General features: G+C 38.2%; 1 pseudogene; it reads right to left on the minus strand.

The window, feature by feature from the left end:
- Positions 1-8,506: 8,506 nt before the first annotated feature.
- On the minus strand, positions 8,507-9,154 carry LOC136164173 (large ribosomal subunit protein eL14 pseudogene; annotated as a pseudogene).
- Positions 9,155-14,577: the final 5,423 nt, after the last annotated feature.

Raw genomic sequence — 14,577 nt, forward strand, 5'->3', positions numbered from 1 at the left:
GCAGACACTCAAAAAATATGCTTTGAATGACTGAGTGAATGCATGACTCATCTAAGATGTAAGTTTTTTTAAGTGTCCTGAACATGTAAATCTTTATCTCTGAATTCCTAGTGCTACTTAGTAGGTCTGCTCAAATAATACTTATTGAATGAATGGATGCATTTGACTTGAGTTTCAGTGGATCATGCTCAAGGGGGGAGAAAACCATGTCAGCTAATAATCAGTTTAGTTTATGTAAAATCACTTGATGTTTATTTTAACAAAAACCTTCTTGGAATTCTAACACTGAAAGGGATGTCATTGAGGCCTCTGTGGTTTTAGCGGCAGTGACCTTTACCATGATTCTCAGGATGGGAGGAGGACTGTGCATGGTGTGGCCTTAATTAATCCAACCCTGAGGCTGGTGTGATATGCTGACAAAAAAATCAGGAAACCCTACAGACCAGCTTCCCTAAAATAACCTTGCAATTGTTCTTAAGTACACCAGAAACTCTAATTTGGGCAGTTTCGGCTCCTCTCAATTGACTCAGAGTGCTTTTAGCTAGCATCAAATGCTTAACAAATCCAAAAGTTTCCCACGAGAACCTTCCATTAATTTTGTACTCTGCCAAGCTACAGAAAAGGAAGGTCTGTGTTTTGCAAATACAGAAAATAGCTTTAACTGTACTTTATTTTTGCAGACTCATGGGTGAATTTTCCAATCAAGCACCAGTCTATGTGATCTGATTTTTGATCAAAACATAATGTCTAACAGGTGGGCTATTTTGGACTCAATCTTTGCCAGGTGGTGCAAAATAATGACAAATGATCATAGTGCCTGTGTATAAATGACCACAGGTCACTCTGCTTGACCTGTAGTTCAAACCAGCCTTCATAGAAACCCATTTCCAAACTACACCCACTGCTATGATTGAAAGTGGGTATTTTCAAAATTGTTCAGCTCAGCAAACTTGTTGCTCTGGAATTACTTTGAATTGTAGCTTGACTGACAAGCTTATAGCATAGGGATTTGGTATCTGAGTAAGTAAATAACTCCACCAGGTTCATGCATAGACTCTTAAGCTTGACTTTTTTTTTTTAGCACTAGTGAATATATCACCATAAATGTCTTATAAAAGAGATACTAACTTTAACCCCTAGAAAGTCATGCTAAAAACTATTTATCTTCAAATCCATTCTGCAAAGTAGTGTCTAACCCAAGTTCACTAGCTATAAATATTTAGGAATGAAAAATCACAAATTCCTTTTGGAATCATTAAAGGAAAATTATCAACATTTAAAATAGATAATGATTTTTTTCAACATCATATAATAGTATCTTTTCTTACATTCATTTGTAGAAAGCTTAGTGTGCTTAATTGTGGTTGTTATCTATCAGCATAAGTGGTTAATAGATTTGTTTTCCCTTTTGCCTTAATAGTTTTTGATAATCTATTTCCATTTTAATATCTTATTTGAGTTCCCAGAATCATATTTTCTGTTAGCTTCAAAACTACTTTTGAGAGTAAACTGGATATAAAATAATAGAAATTAATGCATTAAGCATACTATATGTCTTCAGTTCAATTTCCTCCTGGGAAAATACAGCAAAATCTTTACTTTCATAACTAAAAAAATATTTTGTGTATATATATATATATATATATATACATATGGTATGATAAATTAAAGAGGAAAAACATTCATTTCAAGAAGTATTTTTCCATGCTGTCTGCATGCAAAGAATTGTACTGAAAGATAGGGTTTGAAAATAATAAAGGCAAATCTAGACTAGGAGAGAAAGACTCCCATTGGCAGTTGTAAAACAGTGAAGTGATGATCCTATTTATATGAAATATCCAGTGTCAGGAAATTCATAGAGACAGAAAGCGGATTAGTGGTTGCCAGGGTCTGTGGACAGAGGGAATAGGGATTGACTGCTTGATGGGTATGGAGTTTCCTTTTGGTGTGATAACACTTCTCTGAAACTAGATAGTGGTGATGGTTGTACAAAAGTGTAATGTATTAAATGTTACTAATGGTGAACTTTGTGTTATATGCACTTTACTACAGGGAGAGAAAAGTAACAATTCTTTAAAGTTTAACTACAGATAAATGTTGTCAAGGAAAGATAATGTATAATCAAAAGCCTTGGCATAACTGATTGTTTTGGGTGAAGGTCAGGGAAGATTTCCAGGGGAAGGAACCACTGATCTGATGAATAGTAGCTAAATGGGAAGTAGGGCAGGGAGATGGGAAGGACATTGAACTTTCCAGGAGGAAGGAAAGGTGTGTGTAAAAAGTGGATGACAGTGAAGGAGGAGAGGGTGGTTTATGATAAGGCTTGAAAGGCAGGCGCCATATATTATGAAGCATTTGCAGAAATGGGTGGCCCTGGATGGAGGAAGATGGGATGAGATGGAGAGACTGAAATATCATAGATCTTCTAGGTAGTTTCTGCTATGGGCAAAACATACATTAGGGAGAAGGTGGCAGATATATATATATACAGTCAGTGTGGAGTGATTAAAAAGGTTTATGAGACAGAGTTTGATGTTGAAATGTACCTGGGATTATAGAGGATGAAGGGAGAAGGAGGGATAGAAAGAGACAGAGAGAGGGAGAAAGAGGTGGAGAGACAGAGAAAGAGGAAGAGAAAGAGAATGGAGGGGAGCGGGACAAATCTCTCCCTCAGCTTTCTGGCTATCAGATCTGTGTGATTAATAGTGCCACTCTGAGACAGGAAGTGCTCCAGAGGCACCTTTTGAATATAAAGCGAGAAGCTGCAGAAGGAAACACTTAGGTGTGGAAGTGGGTTACATGACTCAGATGAGAATCTTGACACAGACTTTTCTTCAGTGACTCTTGCTTAATAATTTTTCCAGAGCTTTTTTGAGTTGTACTTGGTAGTCAATAGTAGGTCCATGTTGCACTGATAGCTACATATTTTTGTAACTCACTAAAATATATATTAACTGCCCAGGAAAGGATACATAGTTCTGTTATCCTTAGCCAACACTTTATTATTTTTCTAAAGTTACAAGTATAACACAAAAATAAAAGGGAAAAGGAAGATATCAGTTATTGAGTTTCTACCCTGCATCAAGTACTGTGCTAGGCACATATTACAGGTATTATCATATTTTATTTTTAAATGATCCTATAGATTAGATCTTTCCCCCTAATTTAAAGACAAGGAAACAAAGGCTTTGACTAAATAAGTAAGTTATTTATAAATGCTACAAATACTAATATATTACAAATATGGGTAATAAGCAGGAAAGGTAGGATTTAAAATCAAGTCTCTGGCTGCCTGCCAAAATTCACATTCATTCAACCATAGTGACATTTTCCTGACTTCAATCTTTTGTATGTAATTTTCAATATCTTTACTCCATATATGTAACACTTATACTTGTATTTTAAAAGGTATTTTACTTTGAACTGACTCATTTTTTAGTCACATAGAGACTTATAAGGACACTTTTTATTTCTATCATGAATAGAAAATCAGTGCAGCACAAAGGCAATCATAAAAGCCAAAATGCAAATATACAAGGTAGAATTAGACACAGCAACATTACTAAATTCTAGCTACATGCTGTTCTTTTCTGTTGAGGTTCTGAACTTGATACCTTTTCTCTTTCTGAGTTAAAGAGAGGAATTAGGAAATTCTAGAGAGGTATTCAGGACCAGTTACATAACAGAAAGATGACTCCTGATCATTATTTAAAGAGAAAAGAAAAAGAAACTATTTTCTCACTGTGTGATTCAATGTTTTTTACTGCTGTGAACTATCTGAAGCAATTCTGTATGCTACTGGCATCAAATGTGCCATGGTCAGGAGGAGAACTTTACCACACTACTTCTATTAACTGAGATATCCACACTTTGAAATTTCTCTCAATATTGATCCAACCCTCATTTATATTCAAGATCATGGTACCCAGAGAGCAAGCAGCAGTTACCGCCTTTAAAGGAACCATTCTAAACAGGGTCTAATGTATCCCCTTATATTTGGGTAGACCACAGGCTACACAGCATAAGAGAGAAAAATTAGGCAACTGAGATTTCAGCCTTTTACAAAATATACCTCAAGATGGAACATTCTCAAAGCATATTTTAAAAATAATTTTTCATCATTTGGGAGACCATCATATGACCGTAAATGAAATTATAAAACTTCAGTGATCCTGAGAGAATCATGGCCTAGAGTCCAGGAAGATGAGTCTACAAGATGGGTCAAAGCTACAAGCAGAGGAGGGACTTTGGCCCAACTGAAGAAGGAAAGAAACAAACCTACCAAATTGGCATTCAGCAAAGGGAGAGGCAAAAGCAACAAGTGCCTTTTGAAGGAAAAACAGATGGAAGGAAAATTAAGCAAAGTTAAAAAACATCATTGTGGTCTGTTCCACAAAAACCAACAGAGCTGTGGTTTCTCCGGAGCCAGAACTTTGAAAGGTAAGGAAAATAAAGATCATATTTCAGGGTACTCAAGGGTTTAATGTGCACAGCAAGGATTCTAATGAAGGTCTGGCTAATTCCCTCTCTGTCTCCAAGATGAGCAAGGGTACTGAGAGGTACCTACACCTTTAGCAACATGTATTAACCCAATCTGAATGATTTACTGTTACCATATTTGAGCTAGCTTTGAGTGCAGGAGAGGAAAAAAAAAAAGATGAAGGAAAACAAGCTTACCCATAAAAAGAAATTGTAGAACTCGATGTCCCAACAAGTGGATAAAAATGTTAACATTGCTTTTTTATAGCCCAATAAATGTTCTTTCATAAAAATTGTTTAAAACACACTCCCTATATCTCTCTATTAGATTGAAAAAGATATTGATCAGAAAGAGGATTTAATCAGGAGAGTTCCCTAAACATATATTGACTACCTTTTAAACTTTATAATCTAGTAAAATTAGTATTTTGATAGCATCTTGTAGAAATTAAACTAGAGAAACTAGGTATCTGTCTAAAGACACACAGTTTGAGAGACTGAAATCAGGGTTAAAATGTTGAATTGAAGTCATTTACTCTTTCAACCAAACCCCAAGCCTTCACTAACTACTCATGGCACCTCAGTTGAAATGATTCATAAGCTACTAATATTACATTTAAAATTTAAGGATTCACAAAACAGCTGTGTGAGGAAAGAATGATGGTGATTTTCACCCCCATTTTTAGGACATTGCAATCTTCTATGAACAGCAATGTCATGGTCCCACCCACTCTCCAGATGACAAAAATAAGGTTCAGGCAATTATATGTCTTGTTCAGATGGTACACCTATCAAGAGGCAGTTCTGGTCATCTACTTCAGATCTCATGTGATTTCCTCCTAACACAATAACTCTTGCCAAAAAATGGCTTGAATTATTATTATCAAATTATTTTTATTAGTGCTCACCAACAACACTAGAATAATTACTTTTAAATATCAAAGATACATATTTCCAGGCCTCCCCTGTTTAGGCATTCATGATAGCCCCGAGCTGAGTAGTCATAATGGTAAAAAATACATTTTCCTTTACCTGTGTTAGAGTTACCTATGTTCTCCATGTCCATGGCATCATCTGTATATCTTTATTACAACATTTAACATGTTTAATCACTGATTTACCATTTTTTCCTCCAAACTGGATAGGGAACCTCTTATACACAAGGGTCCTATCTTTTATATTCGGTTTCCGTTGGCCAACATAGTTTTCAGAACTAAGAAGTTGCTTAAAAATATTTGTCAAAATGAACAAATCAATGAGCTGCAAATCCATCTGGGTCTAGATGGATGGATTTCATTAAAGAATGGATTTCATTAAAAAGTAAGATATTCTATAAAATGCATACTTATGGTTTCCAAAGGGGAAAGCGTGGGGATAAATTAGTAGGAAGCAATTAACAGATACATACCACTATATATGAAATAGGTAAACAGCAATAACCTATAATGAAAAGAGCCTGAAAAAAATGTATAACAATCACTTTGCTATACATTTGAAACTAATATAATATTGTAAATTAACTATACTTCAAAAAGAAATGTATGCATTCTTAAAAGCTAAAATCTTGTCTCCTTCATCCTTAACATCTGTTCCCACTCTGGTCTTCCTCCAGTACAGTAAGTGACTTAACTGAAGAAGCTGCTTAGGCCAGAAACTTAGGAGTCAGCCTTCACTTCTCATTTACTCATGTCTAATTCATTATCAAACCCCATACAACTTACATTACAAATAACACTTTTATTCATTAACTTTTCTCCATTTCTATTTTCAAAGTTGTTGTATCTGCTATTATCTCTTTTCTGCATTGCTGCACTTGCTTCATAAATTTTCTCCTTCCAATCATTACTCACTCCCACCCTAATCCATACTACACAGTGTAGCAAGACAGATTTCTTTCAAAATGTAAATCAGATCATGTCATTCCCCTACATAAAACTCTATTTCCATTGGCTTAAAATAAACATTGACTTAAATACTTAATCATATTCTACATAGAATCACCGATCCAACGGACATGAATTTGAGCAATCTCCAAGAGAAAGTGGAGGACAGAGGAGCCTGGCGTACTGCAGTTCATGGGATTGCAAAGAGTCAAATGTGACTTAATGTCTGAACAGCAACAAACTCTACATGCCTACTACTCCAAACTCTTCTTGTCCAGCTCTCCTCTCTGATCACTGGGCTCCACCACTTTGGCCTTGCTGAAGTTCCTTCACCACATGACACTCTTTCACCCTAGATCTTCCTACTTGCAGGTCTAACTTCAGATCAGGCTTGGACTCATACTTCCCCTGTCTCCCATGTCACTCTTGAATGTATTTTCAAAGAGAACTTCCTTCCCCTGAACACTCAGTTTGCAGCCATTGCTCCCAAACCCTGGAAATTCTCTTAGGGCACTTTGCCCTTTTTATTTCCCTAGCACTTGTCTATACATGTAGACATACTTCTTTTGAGTTTTGACTAGGCTGCAATGTCTACACAGATAAGAGACCATGTTTATTATCTATAACATTCTATATGCTCTTATCACCATGCCTTCACATTCAGTTCTGTTCAGTCACTCAGTTGTGTCTGACTCTTTGTGACCCCATGGACTGCAGCATGCCAAGCCTCCCTGTCCATCAACAACTCCCAGAGCTGTTCAAATACATGTCCATAGAGTCAATGATGCCAACCAACCACCTCATCCTCTGTCATCCCCTTCTCCTCCTGCCTGCAATCTTTCCTAGCATCAGGGTCTTTTCCAATAAGTCAGTTCTTCACATCAGGTGGCCAAAGTATTGGAACTTGAGCTTCAGCATCAGTCCTTTCAATGAATATTCAGGACTGATTTCCATTAGGATTGACTGGTTTGATCTCCTTGCAGTCCAAGGGACTCTCAGGAGTCTTCTCCAACACCACAGTTCAAAAGCATCAATATGTTATAAACATGTGTTCATAGGATAGCTAAATCTCAACGTGTTTGCTCACCTATAAAAGGGAAACAGTCATATATACCTTCCAAGCCCTTGGGAGTTATTAATGAATTAGTTAATTGCATATTATGGCTCTGTAAAGGGCTAAGTAATTCTAGTGAGATCAATAAAAGCAGTATCTCGCACATTTAGAAGAAAATACTATGGTTTGATTAAGTAGATTTCTATGACAATGTCTCAAGGTCAAAAATAGGATCCAGAATAGAAGTTCTAGGAAAGCAGTCTTCTTATCACTATAGACTAAGAATTTCTAAAGCCTTTAGTAATCACCCAACAATAGACTACACTAAAGCTCTCCAACAGTAGCAGAGGATATTGCTAATGTATAAAGACTAGACTAGACAACTCATATGCTTTTTGCAAACTCAGGAATTCTCTAATTATATAGAGCAGCAACAAGGACAAACAACCAAAAGAACCCACAGGTTTGCACATGAAACACAATAGGGAGTGTTGCTCCATAGGACAGAAGGGATGGAAATAATCTGTTTTAAAAATTTCCAAGGCAAATCTGAGTGAGATGTTGCTTTCAGTTAGCAGGTCTTCAAAGTACAGCTCTAAGGAAACAACTTGAAGATGATTCTCTTTCTTCCTTAGGGTCACAAAGATAAAAGAATGAATGGTCTCTAAGTCTTAGATAGGAAGCCTATGGTGAAGGAGACATGTTCAGGTAACTTTTCATACAGACCTTATAGTTGTTTGCATGGTGAGTGAATTAAAGAACCAAGAGAAACCACAGATTTTTCCAGAATTTTTCTAGAATAAAACTTAAGTAAAAATTTGAGACAAAGGCAAGCATTTCATCCTTCCAGAATGATACGCAAACATAGACAAGTCCTAGAAAAGAAATCAAGTGCCTGAATCCCTAGTTAGTGTCCAAGAAGTCAGATCTCAGTCACCATATCACAACATCCCAGTGTAATTCAATCAAGGTGTACCACAAGGGGTTGGCTAGTAATGCCTCAATATAATAGAGTGTGAACAACTTATTTATTTTAATTTGCCAGCATGTCAAAAAGCACCTTCATTCTGTTTAGAATAGCCTCGTGCTCTCATGCTTTCTTGCCAGATGCCTTTGGAGCAGGTGCTTTCTGGGCTGGAGCTTTCTGACCCTTCTGATCTTTTGGAGAAGGTGCTACATTCTGACCTGCAGCTTTCTGGGCAGGAATCTCCTGGGTTGGTGCCTTCTTACACACACACACACAAAAAAAAAAAAAAATCTTTTTTTTTTTTTTTTTTGCTGGAACATTGGCAGTGGCAACAGATTCTGCAGCTGTCCCCTTAGCAGTAAGCGTTTTCTTGGGAGAAGCTTTCAGAAGAGCTGCCTTTTCAAGTTTCTTAACTTCAAGCTTGATGAGTCTTGCCTTTGTGACTTTTTAACGATTGAAATCTGTCATCTTGGATTTCTTTTTTCTGACTTCCATCATCTTGACCCACCTTGTGGCTGCTTACTTTGCAGAGATATCTGCCTTCTCTCAGGCTTTTCCAACATACTTCTAGTGGGCACTGCGTGGGAACTTGAAGTCACTGAGCTGCATGCATTTGCAAGGCATAGCCTGTCTCCTTACTTGAGTACAAGGTCCATCCACCAAAGTCCTGTTCTGATTACTGACATCTATAATCACAACCAGCTTCCCGGCACAAGACTCAAAGGAGGAGTAGGTCACCCAGTCAACCTCTATGAAGTGCCTGAACACCATGTTGGTGGCATTTGGCAAGAGGGAACAACTTATTTTTAAAAAGCTCCTAAGCTGGACTGGTCTATAGAGAGGCCTGCTGACCTCAAGTTCACCTTAAAACAGTGCTCAAATAGAAGAAACTACACTGCACTAGAATGAGAAGATGACGTCAGAAGTAGATAGCTTGCCCAAGATGCTGATCTGAATTTTATGATCATTTATAATGTTTTCTTGATTCCTCAGACCTATGCCTATCAGTCACATGTTTTCTATTATGGACTTGATTCTATACTAGTTTAAAACTCAATCCAATTGTTGGGTTTTGGCCAATTACCTGTGCCTAGTACTTCTGGGTTACCTGTTCTCTAGGTGGATTTCTGTTCTCTAGGGCTCTGATTGGATACCTCCTAGAAAATTTATTATCGATGAGTGGTCAGTAGCAGTTTGTGTGTGTGTGCATGTGTGTGTGTGTGTACGCCTTCAATGGGGTTGGAGGATGTAATTGACCATATCTAAGTCTTGGACTGCAAGGAGATCCAATCAGTCCACATAAAGGAGATCAGTCCTGGGTGTTCATTGGAAGGACTGATGCTGAAGTTGAAACTCCAATTCTTTGGCCACCTCATGTAAAGAGTTGACTCATTGGAAAAGACCCTGATGCTGGGAGGGATTGGGGGCAGGAGGAGAAGGGGACAAGAGAGGATGAGTTGGCTGGATGGCATCACCGACTCGGTGGACATGAGTTTGAGTAAACTTCGGGAGTTTGGTGATGGACAGGGAGGCCTGGCATGCTATGATTCATGTGATCGCAAACAGTCAGACACGACTGAGTGACTGAACTGAACTGAAACCTTATGAAGCAAATTTCATAAGCTTTAAATGATAGTAACCGGGCTATTAGCCTATTGAATTTTGTCTCTATGATAAGAAAGGTAGTGCTACACAATTGCAAAGCCCTTGACACCTTACAGCATCTCAGGGAGGTATCTGTGCTACAATTCAAACTGAATGCTATATTTTCATAGCTGATGAATCCTTTAATGTGATACATTTGAATCACATGAAAAATCAGCTTTCTGCTTTGAGTCATTCATTCCCTAGTCTTGATGATCTTAAAAAAAAAAAAAAAAAAAAAAAAAAAAAAAAAACCTGGTGTGGGAGGCCCATGGCTAAAATATTTACTTTTTTTTTAATTTTTTTTATTTTTTATTTTTCAGTGGGTTTTGTCAAACATTGATATGAATCAGCCATAGAGTTACACGTATTCCCCATCCTGGTCCCCCATCCCACCTCCCTCTCCACCCGATTCCTCTGGGTCTTCCCAGCCCACCAGGCCCGAGCACTTGACTCATGCATCCCACCTGGGCTGGTGGGATTAATTAATTAATTCCACTAATGTTATTAACTATGCCACTTGTATTTTGCTTGTTTCACAAGATTACTTTCTTGTATTACCAAGTATATGACTGAGTCTTCAACGGAAATGATGACTAGACTTGAAGCAGTTGATTAAATGTATAGCTCAATATATGATCAATGATTGTAATAGTGTAACTCTAGGTATGGAAAGATGCAATGAGAGGGAATACTTTCCTGGACCATAACTAGAAGACAGGTGTCCAGAGATCTTTGACTATTCAGACCTAGTCCAGTAATAGCACATTGAGTGTCTTATCAACAAAAATCTTCTTCAGAACTGGGAACAAGCCTTCCCAGCAATGCTGGACAAAATGGTCATGAAATGCCCCCCAAAGTATGGTCAGATTTCTGACCACAAGGGGGCCATATCAACTACAAATTGGCACTTACCAAGAGCATTGCCAATGACTGAACAACAAAGCTGTTTGCCATCTGCCTCTACAGAGATTGAACCCCATGTTGCTATAGCTGTTGACCTTCAACACCCCCTTAGCGAGTTCGGGGTGGAATGAGGCATTCTGTGCTCCAGAGAATCTGGTGGGACAGGTCTTTAGATGCTGGATGTTTTTAGGAAAAGATTTTATGATCTCAATCCTTGCATCTCTTCCTATCTACAGAAGCACTAAATCCCTTCATGGTGTTATCAGATCCTCATGACTAACAAAAAACCTTTTGTCAAATGAGTGCTTCATGGTATTGAACTGCCCCTTCACCAAAACCTTATATATTGACTTTCACCCACTGCTGCTTTGGAGCAGTTTCTCAGAGCTATCTGAGATGCTATCTCCTGGGTTGCAGTCCTCATTTTGCTCCAAATAAAATTTAATTCATAACTCAAAATAGTAATAATAATAAATAAAAATAAAAGGAATGCTACTGAATGGGGCATGCTTAGTAGTTCAGTCATGTCCAACTCTTTGTGAATGACTGAAGGCAGAAGGACAAGGGGATGACAGAGGATGAGATGGTTGGGTGGCATCACCAACTTGATGGACAATAGTTTGAACAAATTCCAGGAAATGGTGATGGACAGGGAAGCCTGGTGGGCTTCAGTCCATGGGATCACAAAAAATCGGACAAGACTGAGCAACTGAACAACAGTATATTACATGAATAAAAGCATCTATTCAATAAAGCAAGTATTCAATAATTAGTATCTGTTATGATTTTTATTATTATTATCTAGTACTTCTAGCATAATCCTTAGAAAGGAATAAATTCTTAAAAATATTCAGTCACTCAGTAGGGTATGACTTTTTGCGCTCCATGGACTGCAGCACACCTGGCTTCCCTATCCTTCGCTATCTCCCGGAGTTAGCTCAAACTCATATCCATTGAGTCAGTGATGCCATTCAACCATCTTATCCTCTGTCATCCCCTACTCCTCCTGCTTTCAATCTTCCCCAGCATCAGGGCCTTTTCTAATGAGTCAACTCTTCCCATCAGGTGGCCAAAGTATTGGAGTTTCAACTTCAGCATTAGTCTCTCCAATGAATATTCAGGGTTGATTTCCTTTAGGATTGACTAGTTTGATATCCTTGCAATCCAAGGGACTCTCAAGAGTCTTCTCCAACACCACAGCTCAAAAGCATCAGTTCTTTGACTCTCAACCTTCTTTATAGTCCAACTCTCACATCCACACGTGACTACTAGAAAAACCATAGCTCTGACAAGATGAACCTTTGTTGGCAAAGTAACATCTCTGCTCTTTAATATATTGTCTATGTTTGTCATAACTTTTCTTTCAAGGAGCAATTGTTATTTAATTTCATGGCTGCAGTCATCATCTGCAGCGATTTTTGGAGCCCAAGAAAATAAAGCCTGTCATTGTTTCCACTGTTTCCCCATCTATTTGCCATGAAGTGATGGGACCAGATGCCATAATCCTAGTTTTTAGAATGCTGAGTTTTAATCCAGCTTTTTCACTCTCTTCTTTCACTTTCATCAAGAGGCTTTTCAGTTCCTCTCCACTTTCTTTCATAAGGGTGGTGTCATCTGCCTATCTGAGGTTACTGATATTTCCCCTGGCAGTCTTGATTCCAGGTTGTGCTTCATCCAGCCCAGCATTTCACATGATATACTCTGCATATAATATACAGCCTTGTGACAATCATAGCCTTGACATACTCCATTCCCAATTTGGAACCAGTCACTTGTTCCATGTCCAGTTCTAACTGTTGCTTCTTGACCTACATATAGGTTTCTCAGGAGGCAAGTAAGGTGATCTTGTATTTCCATCTTCTGAAGAATTTTCCAGTTTGTTGTGATCTACAGTCAATAGCTTTTGCATAGTCAATGAAGCAGACATTTCTCTGGAACTCTCTTCCTTTTTCTATGATCCAGAAGATGTTGGCAATTTGATCTCTGGTTCCTCTGCCTTTTCAAAATCCAGCTTGAACATCTGGAAGTTCTCAGTTCACAGACTGTTGAAGACTAGCTTGGAGAATTTTGAGCACTACTTTGCTAGCATGTGAAATGAATGCAATTGTGTGGTAGTTTGAACATTCTTTGGCATTGTCTTTCTTAGGGAATGCAGTGAAACCTGACTCCAGTCCTGTGGCTACTGCTGAGTTTTCCAAATTTGCTGGCATGTTGAGTGCAGCACTTTCACAGCATCATCTTTTAGGACTTGAAATAGTTCAGCTGGAATTCCATCACCTCCACTAGCTTTGTTTGTAGTGATGCTTCCTAAGTCCCACTTGTCTTCGCTCTCCAGGATGTCTGGCTCTAGGTGAGTAATCACACCATCATGGTTATCTGAGTCATTAAGATTTTTTACATAGTTCTTCTGTGTATTCTTGCCACCTCTTCTTAATATCTCCTGCTTCTTCTAGGTCCATACTGTTTATATCCTTTATTTTGCCCATATTTGCATGAAATGTTCCCTTGGTATCTCATCTAGTCTTTCCCATTCTTTTGTTTTCCTCTATTTCTTTGCACTGAATACTTAAGGAAGGCATTCTTATCTCTCCTTGTTATTATTTGGAACTCTGCATTCGGATGGGGATATCTTTCCTAATACCTCAATAACCCTTAACTATGTTCCAGGCACTATTTTAAGCACTTAAATTAACTAACTTAATTCTCATAATCTAAAGTCTCAAAGTGTTAGTTGCTCAGTAATATCTGACTCTTTACTATCCCATGGACTGTAGACTACTAGGGTCCTTTGTCCATGGCATTCTCCAGGCAAGAATACTGGAATGTGTAGCCATTCCCTTCTCCAGAGTATCTTCCTGACACAAGGATCAAACCCTGGTCTCCTGCATTGCAGGCAAATTTCTTACCATCTGAGCCACAGGGAACCCTCATAATAAGTTATGAAGTAGAATTGAGATCAGAGAGATTAAGTAACTTGCCCAAGGCTACACAGTCAATAAGTAGCAAAGTCAGGATTTAAAATGAACCTAAGATGACAGTCTTCAGAGTTAATTCTCTGAACTGTGATGTTATAAATATTATTTCCCATTCATCTTCCCCTGACTTATGTGATATTGATAGATGCTGTGAGTAGATATGGAAAAAGTATAAGGCATATCACTATTAACCTTGAAGGACATGGGGACACACAACTCAGCGATATGAGGTCACTGGAGCAAATATAAAATCATATAGATCCCAATGGTAACCACCCTTTTCGATCTGACACAGTCAAGGTCTGTGACTTCTGAGAAAGTTTGTAAAAGGAATTGTGCCAGGAGCCAGCTAAGTAGTTAACAGGGGAAATATCTCACTCACTGTCCCCCCTCTCTCATCTCAGGAACACACAAAGCTAGAGAAGGAGGAAACTCATTCAGCATGTTTAAACCCACAGGACTTAATAGACATTAGATATTATAGAATCTACATTACACAGTTGAGGGAACAGAGTCCCAAGTGGTAACTGTGATTTGCGATAGAACACAAGGTAGACTGTGTAAGGTACCCAGAGGAACTGGAGGCAGCTCGTGGTATCTTTAGTGACGATCATGCTGTGGAACTGGGGGAAGGGAGGATAGAAGAAACCATCTGTGTAAAGTGCTTAC

This window comes from Muntiacus reevesi, chromosome 1, assembly GCF_963930625.1.
Source record: "Muntiacus reevesi chromosome 1, mMunRee1.1, whole genome shotgun sequence".
In the NCBI taxonomy this organism is placed as follows: domain Eukaryota; kingdom Metazoa; phylum Chordata; class Mammalia; order Artiodactyla; family Cervidae; genus Muntiacus; species Muntiacus reevesi.